At 45.9% G+C, this 23,254-nt stretch overlaps 1 protein-coding gene across 12 annotated transcripts in view; it reads left to right on the top strand.

Moving 5' to 3' along the window:
• The window catches only part of RAI1 (retinoic acid induced 1), a 325,207-nt gene that overhangs the window by 220,652 nt on the left and 81,301 nt on the right, over positions 1-23,254 (top strand). For 7 of the 12 annotated variants that reach the window (XM_069087880.1, XM_069087886.1, XM_069087888.1 and 4 more), the window contains one exon: positions 9,063-9,253. The exons of 2 other annotated variants lie outside the window; for them this stretch is intronic. The gene's annotated coding sequence lies outside the window, so the exon portion shown is untranslated. Of the gene's footprint in view, positions 3,486-9,052; positions 9,254-23,254 lie in introns of all 12 variants that reach the window. 3 more of the 12 variants (XM_069087881.1, XM_069087889.1, XM_069087890.1) reach the window with 2 other exon arrangements.

The following is a 23,254-nucleotide window of genomic DNA, read 5'->3' as shown; positions in this document are numbered from 1 at the left end:
AGTTTGGGTAATCTGGTGACATAGGGCATAGTGTTCAGGAAGATGCCAAGTTTGGGTAATCTGGTGACATAGGGTGTAGTGTTCAGGAAGATGCCAAGTTTGGGTAATCTGGTGACATAGGGTATAGTGTTCAGGAAGGTGCCAAGTTTCCCTCCTGAGAAACTGCCTCGGTCCCAAAACTCTGGGGTAGAGAAGGGGGCACAACATGGCATGTGGCTTTCTATAATTGCATGTGTTTTTAATGCCAGAAAAATTGGTTCTTCACAGCAGAGAAGTATTTATTTTGTGCTGAATCAACTTACATGAGATACAGTGAAGGTCTCAAGTCTCAGTTGAACACAGAGGCACAGGCCTTACTCTAGGACTTACAAGTGCTTTGTCCCAGGGATCTGCTTGGGAACAAGCAAAGGAATCCTTCATAAAACACTTACTGGGGTCTTTTTTTAGTAAGGGAGAAAGGGTGGGGCCAACCTCTTGAGTAATCCTGCCAAAAACCAGGGAAAGGAAGCAGAGAGGGGAACCTTGCTGGGGAAAGATCTTCTTCACCTGAAGCAGTTAAGACATCAGGAGAAGTTCCCTAAGCCTATCAATTTGGGGAGTGATGCCTCTTTGATACAGTCTGACTCACTCTTTTCACTTTCTTTACCTCATGCCCTCAGGCAGAAGGAGACCCCAGAATGGCTCTACATTGTGGGCCTTCTCTTCCCTAATGTGTGCTCATCCCCAGGCCATGTGCTTGGGGAAGGGAAGATGGTGTTCAGGAAGAGACATGGTCCCTGCTGTCAGGAAGCTTATGGTATATTCCAAGAGAGGAAGAATGCTGTACAGTGGCTCTCACACTTTTTCATTCTTAGGTCTCTTCTATATTCTTAAAAACTATTAAGGACCCTCAAAGAACTTATAGGAGTTACATCTATTGAGAATTTTAATTAATTTCTGAATTAGAAATTAAAACATTCATGTAACATTATGAAAATAGTTTTAACTTCAGACCTAAGGGTTCCCTCCCTGAGCACACTTTGAGAATTGGTAATAGAGAGTTGGCCATAGAGTCAGGGCAACCTTAGTTCAAGGTCTAGACAACTATTGGTGATGTTACCCTGGGCAAGTCCCTTAACCTCTGAGGGCTCCAGTGCTTTAAGTAGAAAAGAAGATGCCAAATCACCTACCTTTTTTTTTTTACTTTCCCACATCTTTGGCGCCAACCAGAGGACTTTATAGCTCCTCCTTATATTCAGGGCCTTTGCTTCTTCCTTCTTCAGTATGCAAATTTGCTCATCACATCTCCCAGTCTGAGGCAGGTTTTTGTGAACTAATCCCCTCTAAGGTGTTAATGACTCATAATGACTTTAGATAGGGTCCCTGCATTTTGATAGGGCCTTTAACTAACTTTAACTCAGAGGAATGCCTCTCTAACTATGCAATTTGCTGACCCATGGCCCAAGGCAGGGGTCGTGATTGCAGGATTTTGGGACTACAAAGTTGAAAGTCTCCCTCCAGTCATATTTTATTCCTCCTTCGACTGTCCCCAGTCCAGGAGGCTCTTGTTTGGAGACTTGTGCCTTCAAGGTGAAGCCAGTTACCACAGTATTTTATTTTTGTATGTGCGTTTATTTCCATATTAGCCATGTTTCCAGAAAAAAAAGTAAGTGAAAAAATTATGTTTCAATCCGAGCTCAAACTCCATCCCTTCTCTCCCTGGAGATGGATAGCATTTTCATCATAAGTCCTTTGCAGTTGTCTTGGATCATTGTATTGCTGAGAACAGCCAAGTCTTTCTCAGCTGATCATTGTAAGATGTTGCTGTTACTGTATATGGCGTTCTTCTGCTTCTGTTCACTTCACTTTGCATCAGTTCCTATGAGTCTTCACAGGTTTTTCTTCCGAAACCATCCTCGTCATTTCTTATAGCACAATAGTGTCCATTTTAGTCATATACCACAATGTGTTCAGCCATTCTGCAATTGATTTACCATTGTATTTAGATCAGACCTGGTGGACCTGGAGACAAGTCAGCCAGAAACTACCCCATCCAGGACCAAAGGGAATCCCAGGGCCCTGTTATCCCAGATCCCTCCTCTCCACCACCACCCCCCTCCCACATTATCACCAGATCTCTTCAGGCATAAGTGACTAAATACATGTTTACAATCCAGTTCAGGTGCTACCTTTTACAAGAGCTGTTTCCTGAATCTCCCTCCAAAAAAAAGCATTTTGTATTTATTTCGTGTGTGTTTTCGTGGCACAGTGGATAGAGAACTGTTCTCAGAATCAGGAAATGATGATAATAGCTAACATTTATTTATGCAGCACTTTAAAATATCTTATTTTATGCTCAAGCCAACCCTGGGAGGTAGGTGCTATCATGGATACCATTTTTACAGATGCGGGAACTGAGGCAGACAAAACTTGCCCTGGGTAAGAACTAGTAAGTGTCCCAGGAAGGATTATGAACTAGAATATTCCTTCCTCTAGTGTTCTATCTGCTGGGCCACTTGGCTGCCAAAAAGGCCTGGGTCCAAGTCCTGACTTTAGCACATGCTGGCTCTATGACCCCAGGCAAGGCGCTTACCATCTCCTTAGTGCTGAAAGTAATTTTAAAACTCTAAAGTTCCAGCCTGTGTTGGTAGAGGGATGTTCCTCATTCAAGAATTCTCTATACCAGTAAAACCACAGGCTCACGAGTCCCTATCCCTGCCCTTTCTTTTGTATTTATTTATCCGTGTTCTTTCTGCCCAACAGAATGTAAGTTCCTTGAGGGCAGAAAGTGTTTCATTTTTGCACTTGTATCCCCAATACCTCGTGCAGTGCCTAGCACAGAGTAGATGGTTATGAAATGCTTGTTATGTGAAGGAAGGAAGGCAGGCAGCCTCCCTTCTGGAGGGAGCAAGAGAGAGAGAGAGAAGAGAGCCCCTTGAAGGACTGCCCCAGGATCTTGTGCTTGCCTTTTTTTCCCATTAGGCCTGAATTTGGGGTGTAATCATTGTGAGCTGAACATTGTTGATCCTACCTCCTTTATGTTTCTCAGATCTACCCAGTCTTCTGCAATATCTTGACTCAAGGCATTCATCCTCTTCTACCTGACTATAATAACTGCCTAACTACTCTGCTGATCTCTAAACTGTCCCTCATGCCTGCCAGATTAATCTTCCTTATTGAAAAGAGTTCTTCTGCTGCACCACTCACCCCCTCAAAAAACCCCAACCTTTTCAGACTTTTTCACAGCCATTCCTTCCCCACCACCTACTAGATATAATCCAGACTCCTTGGTCTTGCACTTAAGCCCCGTCACAGCTAGGTGATTTAGCAGATAGAGCCCTAGACTTGGAGTCCAGAAGAGCCAAGTTCAAATCCCACTTCAGACTCTTACTAGTTGAGTGATCCAGAACAAATCACTTCATTTCTTTCAGCCTCAGTTTCTTCAGCTGCAAAATGAGGATAAACAGCAGCCCCCTCACAAGACTGTTGCAAAGAGCAAGGGAGAGGTAAAACACTTTGCAGATTACAAATGTTAGCTATTATTGCTGCAGTCTAGTTCCTTCTTACCTTGCTAGCCGTTCCATCACATTTCTATTTATGGGGGCTAAGCAGGCCAGAAGCCATCCCCTAAACCTACCTAATGCTTTCCTGACTGCCTGCAAAGCTTCCCCCCAGCATATCTACCTGTCAAAACCTTGCTTATTCTTTAAGGCTCAGCTCAGATACCTTCCTTGTCTGTGCTCTGTCCCCTGAACGTGACCTGAACTTTCCTGCCTTCAGTCACGTTTCCTAGGCCTGTGATACGCTCCCCCACTTCACCTGCTGCATTCCTACCTATCATTTAAAGGCCAACTCAAATGCCGCTTCCTCCAAGAAGCCTTCCCCAATTCGCTGCCCACCACACCCCCCCCACACACACACGGTTTTGTACCTTTCTAATACTCTCACCATGTAAAATATCAGTGCTGCATATTAGAGTTCTCTGTGTCATGTTCGACTGTAAGTTCTGTGCCTGTTTATACCATGGGCATTAAATAAGTGTTTCTTGAATTGAATTGTTGAACTGAACCCCATGCTTTATCCACATACTGTTTGCTACTTACTTCCTTTGGGCAGGACTGAGTATTACAGGTTTTTGCTTGTCATTGGCTTGTTATCTTATCTGTCCACCCCACAGTGCCAAGCACAGAGTTCTTCATAGGCCCAGTAGGTGGTAGGTGTTTAGTAAATGTTTGTTGAATGAATGAATGAATGAACAAATGAATGGGTGCCCATAGTCTGCTTGGCACAGAATAGACTGAATACAGCCCCCATCCTAAGAGAGCAGATGTCCAACTATCATCGACCTACAGTCCTGGTTAATCAGTACCCTAGGGCATCTGGAGTTACCTCCAGGGCTGTTGGGAAACACCAAAAGCTTTATAAACCAAATTCACTTCAAAGGCTCGCAGATGAGAGCTGGAAGGGATCTTCATGGCCATCTAAGCCAGTCTAGTCACTTTACAGATGAGGAAACTGCTGCCCAATAGTGTCAGAACAAGGATTAGAACCCAGGACCACTGATTCTCAGTTCAGGCAAGGGGAGAAAAGAGGTGTTAGCCTGGGTGCCAGCTGTTCAGAAATGAAAGAATAAGTGTCAGGGCAGTAACAAGGTATCTTAGGCCCAGAGGCCCAGGTTTCCACTGTTGCCTACCACACAGAATGTTCTGGATGGACTTTTTATGTGTGGCCAGGGAGAGCTAGCATTAAGTATAGTGTAGTTAGTGGCCACCTACATGATAATGAAAGGCCCCTAACCAAAGATAGCTACTGTGCACCAGTCTGACATAGTTCCTGAAATTCTGCCATTAGAGATGCTTCTTTGGGTTAGGGCATCGAAGGCCCCTGTTAAAATAGAAATGTTTGCTAGCATGCCTTTTATCACGGTTGGCCCTTTACTGGAATTAGAACCACAGAGTTTCAGATCTGATAGAGGTTTTGGAAATATCTACTTTAACCCTTTCATTTTATAAAGGGAACTCTGAGGCTCATCCAGGAAAAGGAGAATTCACCCTATGGTCCCATAGTATATTAGTGGCAGAGATGTAAATATAGAATCTAGAATTCCTAACCCCCCACTCTGCCTTTCTTGGCTCATCAAATTAGCCTGAGTGCAGCATCTTTGGCAAGATGGAACTCAGGATGGAGAAATTATTTTTTTTATGTTTTGTTTTTGCAGAAAAAGGGTATAGAAAAGATGCGGAGAAGGGGCCATTACCCCAGGGTGGACCTTTGTAAAATCCCTGGACCACCTGAGGGCACTGAGCCCCTAGGTGTGTGTATTGGGGGCAGTTTACAGTGTGCTGGAAAACTTGTGGAATGCTGAAAGAAAGCTGATAATATGCCAAGGCTCCCTACTCCTGCCCCAGGATTCGTCTGCAGGCTGAAATGCATTAGGATGATTAAAAATGGTTCTTCTGTGTGAGGCAAGACTGGGACAGACCCCTACCTAAAATTGCAGAATCCCAGGAAAATACCACCCCCTTGACTCCCCTCCTCTGAGGCACCTGGTGGCCCAGGGGATAGAGCCCTGGACTTGGAGTTGGAAAGACCTGAGTTCAAATCCAGCCCCCAGACATTTACTAGCTGTGTGACCCTGGGCAAGCCACTATTTTGCCTCAGTTTCCTCCTCTGTTAAATGTGGATAATGGTAACACCTGCTTTGTAGGGTTGTGTTGAGGTTTAAATGAAATGATTTGTTAAAAAGCCCTTAGTACAGTGCCTGTCACAGTGGGTGCTGTATAAATGCCTATTCCCTTTCTACCCTTAACCCTGCCTCTCCTCATGTGGTTGACAAGTCACATACATGTTGCCATGGAAGTTACAGATTACATTTGGAAGGAACCTTAGAAGTCATCATGTCTATCTCCATGATTTTCTAGAAGAATTTACTTTGGCCTAGTCCAGGGTGGGGAACCTTCGGCCTTGAGGCCACACGTGGCCCTCTAGGTCCTCAACAGTGGCCCTTCTCCTCATGTGGTTGACAAGTCACATACATGTTGCCATGGAAGTTTGGGCCTTTGATTGAACCCAAGCTTCACAGAAATAATCCCTTTATGGAGGGTTTCCTAGAAGAATTTACTTTGGCCTAGTCAAGGGTGGGAAACCTTGGCCTAGAGGGCCACACGTGGCCTCAAGGCCGCAGTCAGTAGTAGGTAGGAGGGCAGGGATTCAAACCTAGGTATTCTGCTTCCAAATTCAGTATACTGCTTCTATGTTTTGAAAAAGAAGGGCACCAGACTTTGTCCCCGTACATTTAGGCACGCTCTTGCTTATGGCCTTACTATGGTCTCCTTCAGGGGAAAGGGACTGAAAATTCCCTAGTACTTCCCGTTGGAGGTCCTGCCCTGATTAAATGTCTTGGATTTCCTTTCTCTCAATTCAAATGCTGCCTCCTCCATAATACCTTCCTTGATTTGTCATTCCTATTGTTTTCCTCAAATAGATGTGGTATGTCCCTCCTTCGAATGACCTCAGACCTAGGTTTGCATTAGGTCTCTGGCAGTTATAACATATTACCTTATATTTTATTGATTTATTAGATTATTAACTCCTTAAGAGCAGTCCAGGGTCTTTTCTGTATTTCTCATAGCACCCAGTGTGGTACTCTGGCATAGACATGAATGGATGCATGGATGGATGGATGGATGGATGGATGAATGAAGTTAGCGCAGCATCTGTATGGAGGGTCTCAGTGTCCTTAACATATATTTATTAAGCTGCTACTTTGTACCAAACAGTGTGCTAGTCACTAGAACACAAATGGAAAAGCTTCCAGTTCAGGCCATCAAAAAGCTAAGATCTATTGGGGTGGGGTGGGAAATACCACCTTTACAACTAAGAAAATAAAGAATGTGTACAAAATATATACAGAGTCATCTCATTTGGGGGCCCTAAAAACTAGGGAAGTCAGGAAGGACCTTTTGAAGAAGGTGTCACTTGAGCCCTGAAGGCAGACACAGGGTGCCAAGAGAAGGAAATAAGGAGGAAGGTATCCCACGCGTGAGCATGAAAAGGGGAGTCGAGAGATCAGATGTCAGGTACGGGGAGCAGCAAGGGAGCCGGCTTGTCTGCAGAGTGGAGCTCACCAGGAGGAATAACGGGCAAATGAGCCCGGAAAGATCATCTGGAGCCAGATTGTGAAGGGTTTTACATACCCGAGGAATTTGAATGTTATCCTAACAGCCGCGAGGACCTGGTGAAGCTTGAGCAAGGGAGAAACATGGTCAGACTTTCATCCTACAACTGTCAGTTGCTTTGGGGAGTTTGGTTTGGAAAGGAGAGAGAGAAGAGAATGAAGGGGAGACCAATTAGGACAGGGTTGCGGTAATCTAGGCAAGAGATGATTAGGGCCTCAACTGGAGTGGTTGTGATCCAAGCAGAGAGAAGAGAGCGGACATGAGAGATGGTGAGGAGGTAGAAGAGGCAAGAATTGGCACGTTATTAGACTTGGAGGGTGAGTGAGAGGGAATAATGAAAGAAGACTGCTATGTTGTGAATCTCTGGGACTGGAAGGATAGTGGAGCCCTCAACAAAAATCCGGGAAAGTTGAAGGAGCTTTGGGCTTAGATACAGCCCTTGATCTTAGAGGGATTCATCCTGGTTGGAGAGACAAGACTGAAAGACATGAAACAATCTCAGAACAATGCAGAACAGGTCCATACAATCAGAGGAGAAAAAGATCTCTGTGGGTTAGAGGACATTGGGAAGGCTGTGCACAAGAGGAGGGACTGAAGCCAGACCTTGGATGATAGGAGAGATTTGGACTTGCAGCATAGATTGACAGGAAGGGCATTCGGGAGGGAGCAAGGGTGTGGAGTTGGACATAAGTATGGAACAGTAATGGCTTCCATTTCTGTAGGGCTTGAGGGTTTACAAAGCACTTACACATTATCTTGTTTGATTCTCACAAACATGTGAGATAGGTACCTTTATTATTCCTGTTTTACAGATGAGAAGTTGGGGGTCACATGGCTGTTTAGCTTCTAAACTGGGATTCAGACTTAGATGTTCCCAGCTACAAGTCCACCACTCTCCACCATACCGTCTCTGGCCTGTAAGGAGGACACTGAAGAGATGGGCCTGGCTGGAGCAGAGGGGGCCAGACTGGGGACAAGGGGGAGATCAGGGTGTCCAGCTAGTCCCCTCAGTTTCCATGACCCAGCTTGTGTAATCTTCAGGCTGTCTGCAGGCTCCCCTGTTTCTTCTAAACATGTCTTCTCCATCCCCATCCTCTGTTTTTCTCAGCCCTCCCTTCCGCCTGTGACCCAGACTTAGATGTTCCCAGCTACAAGTCCATCCCTACCCTCTTAGATTTAGCTTCTTTCCACCTCTGCCTTCACCTTCTCGTGCCAAAGAGCCAGCCCCATGGGAGGTACATGGGTCCCCATGGGAGGTACATGAGTCCCCATGGGAGGTGCATGGGTGCTGGGGTCCAGCTGGAGCTAGTTTTGAGGAAAGATGAACGAAGGCACTTCCTTCGCCCACCTTCCCTTAGCATCCCAACTCTCTCCCCACTGACCATGCTATTTTTTCCGTGGGTTTCCCCCCACCAGAAACAAGCAGAGCCCAGCCACCCTCTCCCTCGTTCCTGTAACCCTCTCCGCCCCTCCCCGCCATGGTTCTTGTTGACAGATTGGTCTCAGTCTGGATGGTGACTCAGTAGAGTGTGATCTCCTTGAGGGCAGATACTAGCACAGTCCTTGGCACTTAGTAGGTAGCTGCCATCTGTTCCCTGTCCCGGCTGGATAATCTCCCCTTTGCCTTCCCAGCTGAGAAGTTGGAGGATGGGCACTGGCGTAGTGGGGGCTGGGTGTTGACCCAGCGATCTGCCCTTCATCCCATCCCTCCCTCGTGGTGACCCTCTCCCTGATAAAGGAGCAGGGGTGGGCAGCAGGGAGGGAGGAGGGGAAGAGATAAGCACAGAGGGTAGCTGAAATATTAATGCATTCTCCCCCTCTCCTCCTTTCCTCCTCCTTCCTCCCCCTCCCCCTCCCCCACCTTTTTTCCCCCTCTCTCCCTCCCTGTGGGAAAGGCCTTTGCAGATATAAGCAAACCTTGATTAAAAGCTGCCTGACAGCCCACGGCAGCAGCAAGCAGCAGGCAAGGAAGCTCTTCAAGTCCAAAGGGAGTCGCGGTGGCGGCTCCCGCCACGGCCAGGCTCTCAGATGTCCCTGATCCTTTAATCAATCACAGCCGAGGAGGGGAAGAGCAGACGCCCATCTCAGGCGAGGAGGTATGTTCCTGCATTCATTGCTCCTGCCCTGGGAGCTGCGGAGGCCCTGCAGACACGTTATCAGGGTGGGGAGGGGGAATGGCAGTGTTTGGGCGTCCTCAGCAGAGCGGGGCGGGGTGCTGGGTGGCTGGTTTGGAGGGGCCTCTGGTCATTATTTCTCCACCTCTCTCGGCTGAGACGCTCTCTGTGTCTCACAGGACCACGTGATGAGGAAGCCCGAATGCAGGGTTTCTGCTTATTATCTACCTTGCTACCATATCAGAAGCACCACGAGGAATATTTTTCCCTGGGACAAAAACAGTTTGGTGGGGTGTGGCTCAGCCCAGGGGACAGCCGTCCTCTCCAGGTCCCTGCCAGCCTGCTGCCCTGCTCCCCAGCTCTCTTCCAGGGCCTGCCATTCCCCCTCTTCTCCCTGTGGGGGGTGGGAACCAGCAGGAGTGCACAGGGGGCAAGGCGCAGGGTCTCTAAGTCTCTGGACCACCAATGAAAGAATTCGTTCCTCACCCCTGTGTCGGTGCCTGGCTGCCATATCCCTTAGCATGCATGTACCGTACATATGTGTACATATGCATGTACCACACATTCAAGAATATAAACTCACATGCATCGCTGTATGCATGCGTGCATACAAAGGCCAGCTCACCAGAAGCCTTGCACTCACATGCAGTTCCTGTCTCAGGATCCCTACTGTTTACTCTCCCTGAAAGGGCATGCTTGGTTCTTCACTTCCAGTCAGTGAGTGTGTATCGAGTGCCAACTTTGTGCAATTAGGTTAGACTGTGCTGTGGCGGGGTGAGGAACAGCCTAAGACCCAGCCCTTTTCTGTCGGGGTTTTATAGTGTGGATGGAGAGGAGAGGAAGGCTTCCTGGAGGAGGTAGGCCTCTATAAGCTGTTCCATGAAGTAAGGGTAAGACTTTCTGTCCCTGAGAGCAATAATGTTTCAGTAAGTCGCTCCGTCAGTCTGTATTTATTAATTGCTTGCTGTGTCTGAGGCACTGGAGATACAAGCCAAAAAAGTCAAGCTTTTCCTTCAAGGAGCTCCTGTTCAACTGGAGGAGCCAGCATGTATACATTAAAGTATATCCATAATTCATTACAAATAAGTACAAGGTGGTTATGGGACAGAGGGCCCAGCATGAGAGGAGGATCAGAAAAGGTTTCTGGGGAAGAGTCCAGAAGGAGGCATTTGATCTGAGTCTTCAAGGAAATTGGGAAAAACAATTTTTAAAAAGGAAATTGGAGATTCTGGAGAGGTGGAGATCAGCAGGCAGTCTATTCTGGGGATGGGGTGCAAAGGCATGGAGGTGGGAGATCCAGTGTCTTGTGTTGGAACAGCAGCTTGTCTAGTTTGGCTGGATCACAAAGTCCAAGGAGAGAAATGTATAAAAAGACTGGAGAGGTAGAAAGGGGTCAGGCTGTGAGGAGCATTAGATGCCAGAGTTCATATTCCAGCCTCCAGGCATGGGCAGCACTGGCCTGCACTTTAGAGAGGTTTCCACTCTGGCAGCTGTAGGGAGGTGGGATGGAGTGAAGAGAGGCTTGTGGTAGGGAGGCCAACTGGGAGACTACTTCCACAGTCCACGAGAGACTCGGATGAGCCAGAACCAAGGTGGAGTGTGAGTGGAGAGGAGAGGATATATGAGAGTGGTGTTGTCAAGGTAGAAGCATCAAGATTTGGCAAATGACTGAATATGTGGGGTGCGTGAGAATGTGTGTGAGAGTCCAGGATGATATCGGGGTGTCCAGTATAAATGATGGTGTTCTTGATGGTAACAGGGAAATTGGGAAGAAGGGTTCTGTTTTACGCATGCTGAGTATAGATGCCTGCAGGACACCCAGTCTGAAGTATTTGCTAGGCTGTTGTGATATGTTGCTGGAGCTCAGGAGAGAGACCGGAGCTGGATATTCAGGGTATTCCAAAAGCTATTCAAGTGTCCTATTAAGGCTTAACGCGGCACCAGGATTTTGGGAACATTCTGTAATAAATCTGCAAGTCATCTGCCTAGAAATGGTGATTGAGCCTATAGGAACTAATGAGGTCACCATGGGAGACTATATGAAGAAAAAAGAAAGGAGGGCCCAAGGCAGAGCTGCGGGGTGGCTGTTGCTGTTTGTCCTTCGTTCTGGAAGAGGACCGTGACCTCAGGAAGGTGATGCTGTGACATGCGAGTGACTTGGATTTAAGTGAGGGAGGGCTGTGCTAAGTCACCAGCCCCACTTTCTTCTCTGGAGCCACCCGAGTCCAGTGGCCAGATGTAGATCAGGAAGACGAGAGATGGCCTCACAGTTTGGTAGCAGGTCATGGATGGTGAATTACCAACAAAAACTGAAAAGCAATCGTCAGGTAGGAAGAAAACAGAAGAGAGCAAGCAGAATCATGGGAACTCAAAGAGAAAAGCTGTCCAGAAGGAGAGAGTGGTTACAGAGAAAGGTCACAGAGACTGAGGACAGAGAAGAGGCCACTGGACTTGGAAATTAAAGATTATTCTCGATTCTGGAGAAAAGAGAGAGCGTCAGCTGAATGATGAAGTCAGAAGCTGGATAGCAGAGAGTTTATGAGAAACTAGAGGAAAGCCAGTAGAGATCCCCAGCGTCGATGGCTTTTTCAGAATTTGACCGAAAAGGAGAGACATGAGATGATAGTAGGGATGGTGGGCTCTAACGAGGGTTTTTTTTTTTTTTTTAGCGTGGGGGAGAGTTGTTGTAGGCAGTAAAGAAGGAACCAGCAGGCAGGGAAGGGACTGAGGATTAGAGGGAGAGTTGGTGATGGTAGGGTCCATCTTCTGAAGAAGGTGGAATAAGATGGGGTCAAGGGGACAAGTGGAAGTGTTAGCTTTGATAGGGAGCAGAACAGGAAATGGCGGAGGATGATGGCAAGGGACTACAATGGGGAGGAGGAATTGTCAGATAGGGAGAGGAGACAGCCTCAGTTTTACTTAAGTACGAAGCCTGGGGCTCATCTAAGAATGAGAGTGTTGTTGGATGCTTGAGGAAAGAAAAGGGGGTTTGGACCAGCTTCTGGGGGGATGGAAGAGAAGATTAATTAGTGGGGAGTGAGAGGGCCCATGTGAGACTGGAGAGCGTAAATTTGTACGGAGCCAGTCAGCGTGGTTAGGAGACCTCTTCAAGCTCTGTTCAGCAGCATGTGAGCGGGAGCAAGGGAGGAAGATGGTGAGAGTGTTGAGGTTTGTCAGGAAATGAGGAAAATAAAATCGGAGGGTGAAGAAATGGAGAGTAGAGAAAAGATGGTCTAGAATGGTTCCCTAAGGAGTGGAGATAGGGAAGAAAGAAGGGTGTAGCCAAAGCCCCGGTGATGGCCTAGCAAAGTACTGAGTGGGTGGAGAGACTGAAGGTGTCAAAGGGTTATGGGAAGTCAGAATGAACTTCAATAAATCAAGGCAGGCTTCATGCAGGAGGGAAGACTTGAGCCAAGCTCAGAAGATTGACTGAGAGAAAAGGGGAGTATATTCCAGGAAGAGAGGGCTTCATGAGCCAAAATCCAGAGCAACCTCCCTTTCCTGCCCTACTCCCATCCCCACTGTCAAAGGACCCATCCTTTGGATGATTGCCCCTTTCCATCTGAGATATGGTGATATTTCAAAAATAGAAGTATGGGATGATGGCCCTTCTAGCTCAGGGGTTCTTAGCTTTTTGGTGTGTCATGACTCCTTTTGACGGACCCTTTCTCAGAATGTTTTTAAATACATAAAATTAAAATGTATAAGATTATGATGTTGAATTAAAATACATGAAATATCAATTTTTTAAAAAGAAATTAACATTCCTCAGGTTAAGAACCTGGCTTATTGGGTATAGGAAAGACCTTGAATGAAGGCTAGGTAGCCCTTGTTTGAAAGTACCAACAGTTCTTGACTTTTCTGAATTTGGATCTAGAAAGGAATTCTGTTTGCAGCACCAGAATTTTCTGGCTTTCTTGGGGGTTTCCCCATAGTCGGAACCCTTTCCAGTTGGGCTGAGTCTGTCCTTGTCTCTTCCATATCACCCCAGTTTCTCCTATACAGGAAGGTATAGGGACTTCCCAGACCCTCCAAAGGATTCATTCAATTCACTGACTATTTTTTAAAATAATATTTCCCCCAATTATATGTCAAAACAGTTCTAACTTTTTCTAAGTTTTGAGTTCTAAATCCTATCCCTCCCTAGACTGTACACAATCTGATAGAGATTGTACACATGCAATTAAATACAGTACAATACATTGGTCATTTATTAAGTACCTACTGGGCACAGCTTTGTTAGACACTGAGGGAGACATAAAGAAATTAAGATACGATCTCTCCCTAAATGGAACCGATGACAATCTAAGGTGCCTAAAGCCAACAGTAAATATGAGTGTCGGTATGGCCTAGAACCCTCTGTTCATTGACCCCTGCTTTCTAAGGATGGAGATCTTTCCAGAGAGTTGTCCTGTTCTCAGCCTCAGAGATCCCTGACAGTCCCCAAACTAGTGGAGGTGAGAGTTCACAGAAGGGAATCCCCCAACCAGCTACCAGCTCAGCAGATGGGGATGAGGCAAAGGTCATCTTAGCTCCCTTTCTTCCCAGCAGGGCCCCACCATGAAACAGTTTCCTCCCTGTTTATTAAGCATTCTCCTCCCCCCACCTCCATCTTCTTCCCCAGACTGTATGTCCTACCTGCTTCTCTCCACATCTCCTCCCTCTGCCCACCCTCCTGGGATGAGGTCATCTGTGAAACTGGCTCTGAGCATCCCAGCCCACGGCCCTGCCTCTGCTCTGAACTGCTAAAGACACCATGTTTGTGTATATAGGAGAGAAGGGTGGAACTAGAGTCGGGAGACCCCATGGGAATCTCAGCTCCTGTGCACACATGGACAGCCCTTTTCTCTTCTTGAGCTTCAGTTTTCTCTCCTGTAAGATGAGGATAAGAATTCCTGCTCTGTGTACTTTATATGTTGTTGTGATTAAAGCCTCTATAAACCTTCAAGTGCTATGGAAACGTGAACTTTTATTTTGCCCCACATTTTGATCTCTGATTATATCCAATCTAACACCAATTTTATAATGCCATTTATTGTCCCCTAATTGTTTGCTATATGATCTGTGTCTCCTCAATTAGACTGTGGACCAATTGAAGGCAGGGTCTCCATTTCTTCAGTGCCCCTCCCCCAAATACCTAGACATCCTAGGACAAGGGTGGAGAACCTGCGGCCTCAAGGTTACATGTGGTCCTCTAGACCCTCAAGTTCAACCTTTTGACTGAATCCAAACTTCACAAAATTTGTTTGGCTTCAGTCAAAGGACGACACTTGAGGACCTAGAGAACCACATGTGGCCTCAAGGCTGCAGGTTCCCCACCCCTGTCCTAAGATATTTCTATATAAAAATATTTGTTTTACAGCTAGCAAAGCATTTTCTATACATTATTTTATTTGAGCCTACAACAACCCTACGAGTTAGGCATTGCAGCTACTATTTTCCTCATTTTACAGGTGAGGAAACAGACTCAGACAGGTTAATAAACCTGGGCAAGGTAACATTGGTAAGTAGAGGAGCTGGGATTTTGAAAGCAGTTCTCTGGCCCAAATTCTTTCCACTGGTCTACACAACACACCTCATGTGGGTTGCATTGTTTTGTTTTGTTGTGAGGAAAGTGTTTTATAAACCTTAAGGTGGACTATTTTACTTGCCACATTGCCTCACAAGTCTAAAGCAGGTTACAGGAATTCTTCCCTTTACCCAGCCAGAAAATGCCATTTGTTTCATTGCTAAACAATCTCTCACACCAGCAAATGCTTGTATATGCTTTTCAAAGCATTTCACATTCACTAACTCAGAAGATCCTTGTAAATAGTTGTCAAGGCAAATTTTATCATCCCTATGTTACAGAGGAGGACACTGAGTCTCAGAAAGAGAAAGTCACTTATCCAGGTCCTCCTAGCCACGGCACAGCCATAGTTCATGAATCCTTGCCTGGTCTAGGGCTGTTTTCATCCCCAAAGTCACATCAAGTGCCATGGAATCAAAGGCTTGTAGAGTGGGAAGGAGCTCAGCAGCCATCTCTTCCAATCCGTGTCCATCCAGCCTCAGTGTGAAGAGAGAGCCCCCACCTCTTGAGTCATGTCTGTCGGTTTGGGATGGCTTTAATGATTAGGAAGATTTTTTCCCTGAGATCAAACCTAAATGTGTCTCTTTACCACTTCCCACCCATTCTTCTTGGTTCTTCTCTTTGAGGACAAAACGGAGCAAGTGTCATTCCTGTTCTTTACTCTGGCCTTTTACCGTTTCTTCTCCAGAATCATCACCCCCAGTTCCTTCAGCTAATGCTTATGTGACATGAATTTAAGGCCCACATCACCTTGGTGGAGGACAACCAAGCCGGATGTTCTTCAGCTTGTCCTTAAACTATGGTGCACCATGTATAGGACTGTCACCTCCCTGTCTTAATGCAGCCCAAGATCATGTTAGCTTTGTTGTCTGCCGCACAACACTGCTCACTCATATTAAGCTTGCAGCCCACTAAGACCTACAGATCTCTTCAGACAAATTTTAACCAATCCTACCCCATCTTGTCTTTGTGAGGTTTTAAGTTTTTGAACCCATGTCAGACTTGACATTTATCACTACTGAATTTTACCTTCTTAGATTCAGGCTCCAAACCGATCATGATTTTTGGAGATCCTTACTCTGTCATATAGTGAGTTAGCCATCCCTCTGTCATCTGTAAACTTAATGAGCATGCTATCTGTGCAGGTCATTGGGGGGAATGTTAAATAGCCAAGCACAGATCCCTTGGGTACTCACTGGAGAGACCTGCCAAATCAACACTGAGCCATCAGAGGCTACCCTCTAAGTCTGACCATTCAGCCAGTTCCAAATCCATCTAATTGTATTATCGTCTAATCCACACCCTTACATATTTTTCACAATATGAAATACTTTCTCTAAAGCTTTGCTAAATCTGAGTAAACTATGTTTATAGCAGTGGCCTGATATATTAGGTTAGTAAACCTGTCAAAAAGCAAAAGAAGGTCAGAAGGCTTGAACTGGTCTTCATGAAGATATGCTGACTTTTTATAATGACCGCTTCCTTTTGTAGGTGTTCATCCGCCATTTTCAAATTATCTGACCTAGAACTTTACTGGGGATTGAAGTCAAGCTCATGAATGCTTACAGCTCCTAGACTCAATTCTCTTCCCTTTTTGGAAAACTGGAACATGTGCTCTTTCCTGGTCTAGCAGTCTCTCCCTTGTCTCTGTTGTCTTTCAAGCATCACTTATTGTGGCTAGTGATTCCATCAGTCAGCAGTGAGCAGTATTAAACACCTACTGTGTGCCAGGCCCTGGAGACTTAAAGACAAAGAAAATGTCCTTCCCATGAAGGAGTTTACATTCTGTGGAGCAGATAACATGTACATATGTAAGTGTACATAGCGTACAACAGGAGCTAGAAGTTATCTTGGTAGGACAGGTATTAGCATCCATGGAGCTCACGAAAGGCTTCATGTAGGAGGTAGCATTTGAGATGATTTTGAGGAAACTAACAATTCTAAGGGGTAGAGGTAAAGGAAGAGTATATTCCAGGTAGGGGGGACGGCCACTGCACAGGCGTGCTGACTGAAGATGAAATATCACATACAAGGAATAGGAAGTAGGGCCAGTTTGGCTAGGGGGTAGAATACATGAGCGGGGATAATGTGCATTTAGCCTAGAAAGAGAAACTTGAGTCAGATTATGAAGGGCTTTAAATGGCAGGGAACTCTGTATTTCATCCGGTACTAGGGAACCATTGGATTTTTTGGAGCTAGGGAATGGCAAGGTCAGACTTACACATCCAGACTGTGGTTGGGGGTTAGGTTGGAGAGGGGAGATATTAGAGGCAGGGAAACCAATGAGAAGGCTTTTTCAGAGGTCCAGGGGAGGGGTGCCAGAGGTGCCAGGACGACGGCCAAATGAGTGTAGAGAAGTCACCGGATATGGGAGATGTTGTGGAGGCAAGAGTTTGCAACCAGTTGGCCATGTGTGGAGAGGAAAAGTGAGGGAGAACGGTGAGATGAGGAGGACTTTGAGGTTATTGCCAGGGTGACTGGAAGAATGAGAATGCAGTGCCCTTAACAGGGAGAGGAATGTTCAGAAGAGAGGTGACGCTGGGAGTTCTATGCATGTGGAATTTGGGATGCCTACGGGACATCCAGTTTGTAACACTAAGTAGATACTTGGTAGGTCAGGAGAAAAACAAGAACTGGAAATGGAAACATGAGGTTGCCTGCACAGAGGTTATAATCTAGCCTGTGGGAGATGATGAGTTCCAGCAGTTCCTTCACTGTCCACATGACTCAAAATCACCAGCAGTAGCCAGGGGCACTCTTCCTTATTTCTCTGGGGTTATCAATTCTCGGTTAGCCATTTTGTTCTGTCATGTCCAGCACAAAGGTCATTCTCCTTGGCAGAGAAAACAAGCAAAATCAGATTTGATCAACTTTGTGTTCTTTTAGATTGTCAGTTATCATCATCTGAGCCACCTCTGAGCCTGGAGTCAGGAAGGTCTGAGTTCAAATCTACCATGTGATTCTGGGCAGGTTTCTTCACCTCAGCTTGCCTCAGTTCTCTCAGCTGTAATATGGGGATGATAACAGTACCCACCTTGCAGGGTTGTTTTGAGGATCAAATGAGAGGATTTATCAAGCCCTTAGCAAGGTGCCTGGCACATAGTAGGCACTATATAAATGCATACTCTTTCCCCTTTTTTTCCCTTCATGCAGCAGTCCTTCTCTAAACTTCTTTTCCTCAAAAGAGTAAAAAAGACAGCCAACCAAACAACCTTGTCTCGGTTGTCCTTAGCTATCCTGGCCAGCCTCAGCTCATTTTGAACTTCAGTGCTTGCCACTATTTTTATGGGCCAGTGACACCCTCACATACTTGTGTTACATTATTTGTTCTTGTTTCTATCTTGTGTATGTCTTTTACAAAAATAAGACCAAGCTGATCAGTGAGTTCCCTGTGCATCCACATAGGCCTCTTCAAACAATCCCTGGTTTTCCTCCTCAACTGGAATTGTTTCCTTCTGTGTCTTCAGAATCCTTCTGGAGAGTTCCTCTTCCCTCCTGCACTTACTTCAGTAGAATTTTCATCCATGAGATTCCTCTTATTCTTCCTCTAAATCCTTTGAAATTTGCTTTCCAAAAATCTAGGGTTCATGCCAATCAGTCAGGAGGCATTTATTTTAAGAGCCTGCTATATGCCAGGCACCTTGTTAGGCACTGGGAATAAAAAAAAATTAGCTGACAAAGATGGTACCGGTTCTCTGAGAGCTCATGATCGAATAAGGGTAATGACATACAGACTGCTGTGTATAAATGAGATATGTACAGGACGAACAGGGGTAATCAACACAAGAAAGATACTTTGAGTATATTGGATCAGGAAGGCTTCTTCAGAAAAGTCAAATCAAAGCTTCCTCCCTTTTATCACAAAGCCTAGGAGGGAGTGGTCACTTTCCCCCAAGATTTCTAACCTCCACACCCCAGCAACCAGGTCCTTCCCTCTGTTAGTAAAAATCAGAGCCAATCCAAAATTTCTCCATGTTGTTTCCTCCCTCCTTTGAAGGATGAAATTATCATTAAGACAAGTCAAAAAATTATTAGCCGCTCTGCTTTTGGCCGAGACAGAGCTCCAGCAGATGGCTGGATAATTGAAGTTCCATACCACTGCTATGGCCTGCCTCTGTGCTGGGCTCATGACGGCTTTCCAAATTCCTCTGCGTCTTCTTTCTGCCCAGGTGGTTTGGAGTATGTCACTGATGACGTCCCTTCTGGTCTTTCTCCCTCCTTTGATGTTCACCCAGAAGCTTCCATATTGAGGTTCTAGGTGTCATCAGCTCAGTCTGCCTTCTTAATATACAGTGATCATCCATACACTCATCTGGTTTCTTTTGAATAAGCTTTACCTATCCGAAGCCGTGTTCTAGTCATGGGTTTTATCCCACCACATCTCAGTAGCACCAGTGAGACAAGGCTTTCCATCCTTGTGTTAGAACTCTGATCTTTAGTGTAGTTTGGGTCGGGAAGGAACTGGAGCCCTAGCAAGTATGGCGGGACTAAGATCGCATAGGTGGAAGATTGTTGTAGAAGGAACATTAGACCTGATGTCAGGGAAAGCAGGACTCCAGCGCTTACTGACTGTATCATTTGGCAAATCATTTCTGCTGCTATGAGTCTCAGTTTCCTCCTCTATAAAGTGGGGGTAATGGCTGTAGTATCTCACAGGACTATTGTGAGGGCAAAATAGGATTGTTTTGTAAAGCAAACCTTACAGCGCCACCCACAGGGGTCAGGTATTATTAGGTAGGAGGGGATGAGTCTCCCAGCCCCAGGAATCTTCACTTCCCGCCTGGCACTCTTTCTTTCCACTACAGCATGGGAGGTACCTACTCTGGTTTCTCTTTATGCCGTGGTCTCAGACAGACTGCCTTCTGGGGGATGGGAGAGGAGAGGAAGAAAGAGCCTTGACTGTAGCCACAAAGGTTGAGGGGCTCTAGGCAGCTTGAGGACAGACAGAAAAAGAGTCAGACAGAAAAAGGCAGGAGGTTGGTAGGAAGTAGTGTCTCTGACTGGTTCAATGAGTCAATTAGAGAGAGACCTGGCCTATGATCTTGGGCTCACTCCTCATGTGGGCCCATTAGTTCTGTCCTGACTTCTAGACCCAGGCTTTAATCCTAACCACAGACTGTACCCCTAACTCCAGCCAGATGCCTTTCAAGGGTACCCATTGAGCACAAGGGATACTAATGGAGAGATGATGGGTGGCTCAGTGCAATACTGTCTGACTGCTAAGAATGCAAGTCCTGGTGAGTGGAGGTCAAGAATACAATCTTCTTATGTGAATTATGGAGCATATGGCAGAATTCCTGAAATGAGATGAAGTATCTGACCATGTAGGACAGAGGTTCATAATGTGAGCTCCACACACCCCCAACGGATCCATGGATGGAAGTTGGAATTTTTAATGTTTTGATAACTATAATATTCAGTATGATTGGTTTCCTTTGTAATACTATGTATTCATTTTATGAATTTAAAAATATTCAGAGAATGGAGGTCCATAGGCTTCCCCAGACTGCCAGAGGGGTCCAGGCCACCAAAAGAAGAGTTAAGAACCTCTGATTAAGGAGGAGGAGAAGGGTGGGGACACAGGAATAGGTCACAGAATGTTTTAGGAAGCTAAGGGCTTGTCATTGGTAGAAGGAATAGCAATTCCCTAGGAATAAACCTTGCTGCAGGCAGCATTTCTGCCCCTTTCCCTTTCTCCATCCCCTCCATCTGTCACCTGGAGTACCTCTCCCGCGTCCCAGCTTCACCCACCAGTGATGGCTTCATAATTGCTCCTGTTCGGCCTTTCCCTGTTAGGAACCTCAGGAGGGCAGCAGCAGCAGCAGTAGGCAGGAGGATAAAAGAAGCATCGGTGACCTGGTTAGAGTTCAACATTTGGTACAAAAGAAAGTCTTTCTCTAGATGCTGAGATAGAACCACTCAGCTTTGTAATTGCCTTTCATCAGCTAATCTCTAGCCCTTTTCTTTCTCCACCTACCTAGAACATCCCCTACCTAGAACAAGAGCCAGGATGCACCTGGCAGACCCTCAGGAATACCTGTGTCTGCTAAAGCTACCTCCATGGTGGGACCACTACCAGGGACCTTGAGGAGAGAGAAATGTGGTCTACAGGAAAGAGTGTTTGGGAATCTTAGGGTCTGGGTTGAAATCAACTTTGCCATTTACTACTTGGACAAGTCACTTAAACTCTGTAGGCCTGTAATGTAATGCCAAGGAAAGGCAACTTCCCAAGGTCCAAAATACCAGCATGGGTGCTCTCCATTTTATTCAGTGACCAACCAAGAACAGAGAAGATTAAAACATGACATCATTCCAAATACAGCATTTACTAAATGTGATTAAATAATCTCCAAGGACTACCCCACCCCAGGACCTTCCAATCATTCAATCAATTACAAAGTCTCTGTTCTAAATACTTCTCCACCCCTAGGCTATACCTTAATTAAGTCCACCACAAAGCCCCTCTTCTCAAATGGAGATTAGTTTCCAAACATAAGGTCAAAAGTTCCCCACCCCTGGATCACAATTGAATCTACCCCAGAGTTACATCAAGTTTAAACACAGCACTTAATACCCAAATGGAGGTCTTTTCTTCATCTTGACACGAGGCAAGTTCTCAGCAATCTTAGTTCCTGGGGAGACAAGGCTTAGCAAGGCCATGAGATACATTGCCAGTCCCTTCATGAATTCATCCTCTGTCTGTAGAACAGTCCTAGAACCCCTGAACACATTAGCAAAGCCCTCTCCCAGGATTTCTGTAAACATACAACAAGAAAATCCTTCTTCAGGGCTTCTGAACCAACAGAAAGGCTCCCAGACCCCTGCAACAACAGCACTGTCCTTCACCAGTGGACAGTATTCACTCTGTCTGCAGGACAGTCTCCAGACCCCTGCAACAACAGCACTGTCCTTCACCAGTGGACAGTATTCATTCTGTCTGCAGGACAGTCTCCAAGACCCCTGCAACAACAGCACTGTCCCTCACCAGTGGACAGTATTCACTCTCTGTCTGCAGGACAGTCTCGGGGCTTCTTAACCAAATGCCAGGTTCCAGGACTTCTTCAACAGGACAGTCTTTCACCAGTGGACAAATCTGGCAAAATAACATCAAAACAGACAGACAAAGTACCAGCAAAACAGCCATGTCTCCTCAGTCCTTGGCAGCTCAGGGGGCAGGTCTCAAAAGTCCAGGGCAATTCAAAGCGGCCACCAGCAATTCTCTTAGTCTCTCTCTCTCTCCACGAGGTGCTGCTTCCAAAAAGATCTTCCGCCTCTCTCTTATCTCTCCAAATCTACGTCACCAGCTCCTCCCAGTTCAGGACTTTCTTTTCACATCAACAAGTCCATCCCACAGGTGGGATTAACAAACTCTGGGTTTTAACACAATCAATTTGAAAACCAAGCCAATACAGGGGAATCTTTAATTGCCATTACTATCACAAGGCCTCAGTTTCTTTCTCTGTAAATAAAAAAGGATAAGTCTAGACCAAGGATTCTTAATCTGTGGCCAGTGGATCTCCCTCAAGGTACCTGTGAATAGATTTCAATGGGGTCCATGAACTTGGATGTGAATATGTGTATATGGGTGTGTATACATAGACATATGTACATATATATATATATATGATTTTCACTAACCTCTAACTGAAACCTAATATTTCTTTTAATTATTTAAAAAGATTATTCTGAGAAGGGATTCCTAGGTTTCACCAGATTGCTGGTACACAACACACAAAAAAGCTTAAGAACCCCTCATCTAGATAACCTGCAAAGTTACTTTCAGCTCCAAATCCACCCCCTAAGTGCCCCTGCTCTCCATCTCAGAAAGGTTTTCTGAATAACCCAAGCCATCACGGCCTGATAGGCAGCTCTGTGGAGCTGTGATTTCCTCAGTGTCGGTAACTTCCTCCATCAAGAGAAATCTCAGTCAGGCTGTGACCTCATAGAGAAAGTCCAAGGAAATTGCTTATGGCCTACAGAGGCTAAGAAGGATTATGCAGTGAGTGTGTGGGATTTGAACCCAGGCTTCCCATCTACAGAGACCCTCTGCAGCCATACCCTCAAAAGCATCTGGAAGGGGAAACAGGTTCATTGGAGTTTGATGACAACAGCCCCTGTCCATCACATCCATATGCAGCCCAGAAAGGGACCAAAAGTCCCTGACAAGGAAACTGCATCCTGGAGGTACGGTGGAGGTAGGGATAGTGGCCAGTCCACATCCAGATTTGTTGGCTCATTAAACAGGCATTTATTGGCCACTATTATGTGCAAAGATCTGTGTTCTAAGGGGATGGAAAGAAAGGGGTGGAAGGGAGGTAGGAAGGAAGGAAGGAAGGAAGGAAGGAAGGAAGGAAGGAAGGAAGGAAGGAAGGAAGGAAGGAAGGAAGGAAGGAAGGAAGGAAGGAAGGAAGGAA

The sequence above is a fragment of the Petaurus breviceps genome, unplaced genomic scaffold (genome assembly GCF_028583685.1).
Source record: "Petaurus breviceps papuanus isolate PSGF00001 unplaced genomic scaffold, PetGlider_PUasm1.0 183, whole genome shotgun sequence".
NCBI lineage: Eukaryota > Metazoa > Chordata > Mammalia > Diprotodontia > Petauridae > Petaurus > Petaurus breviceps.
The sequence above is the reverse complement of the archived record's forward strand: the minus strand, read 5'-3'. Positions and strand labels throughout refer to the sequence as shown.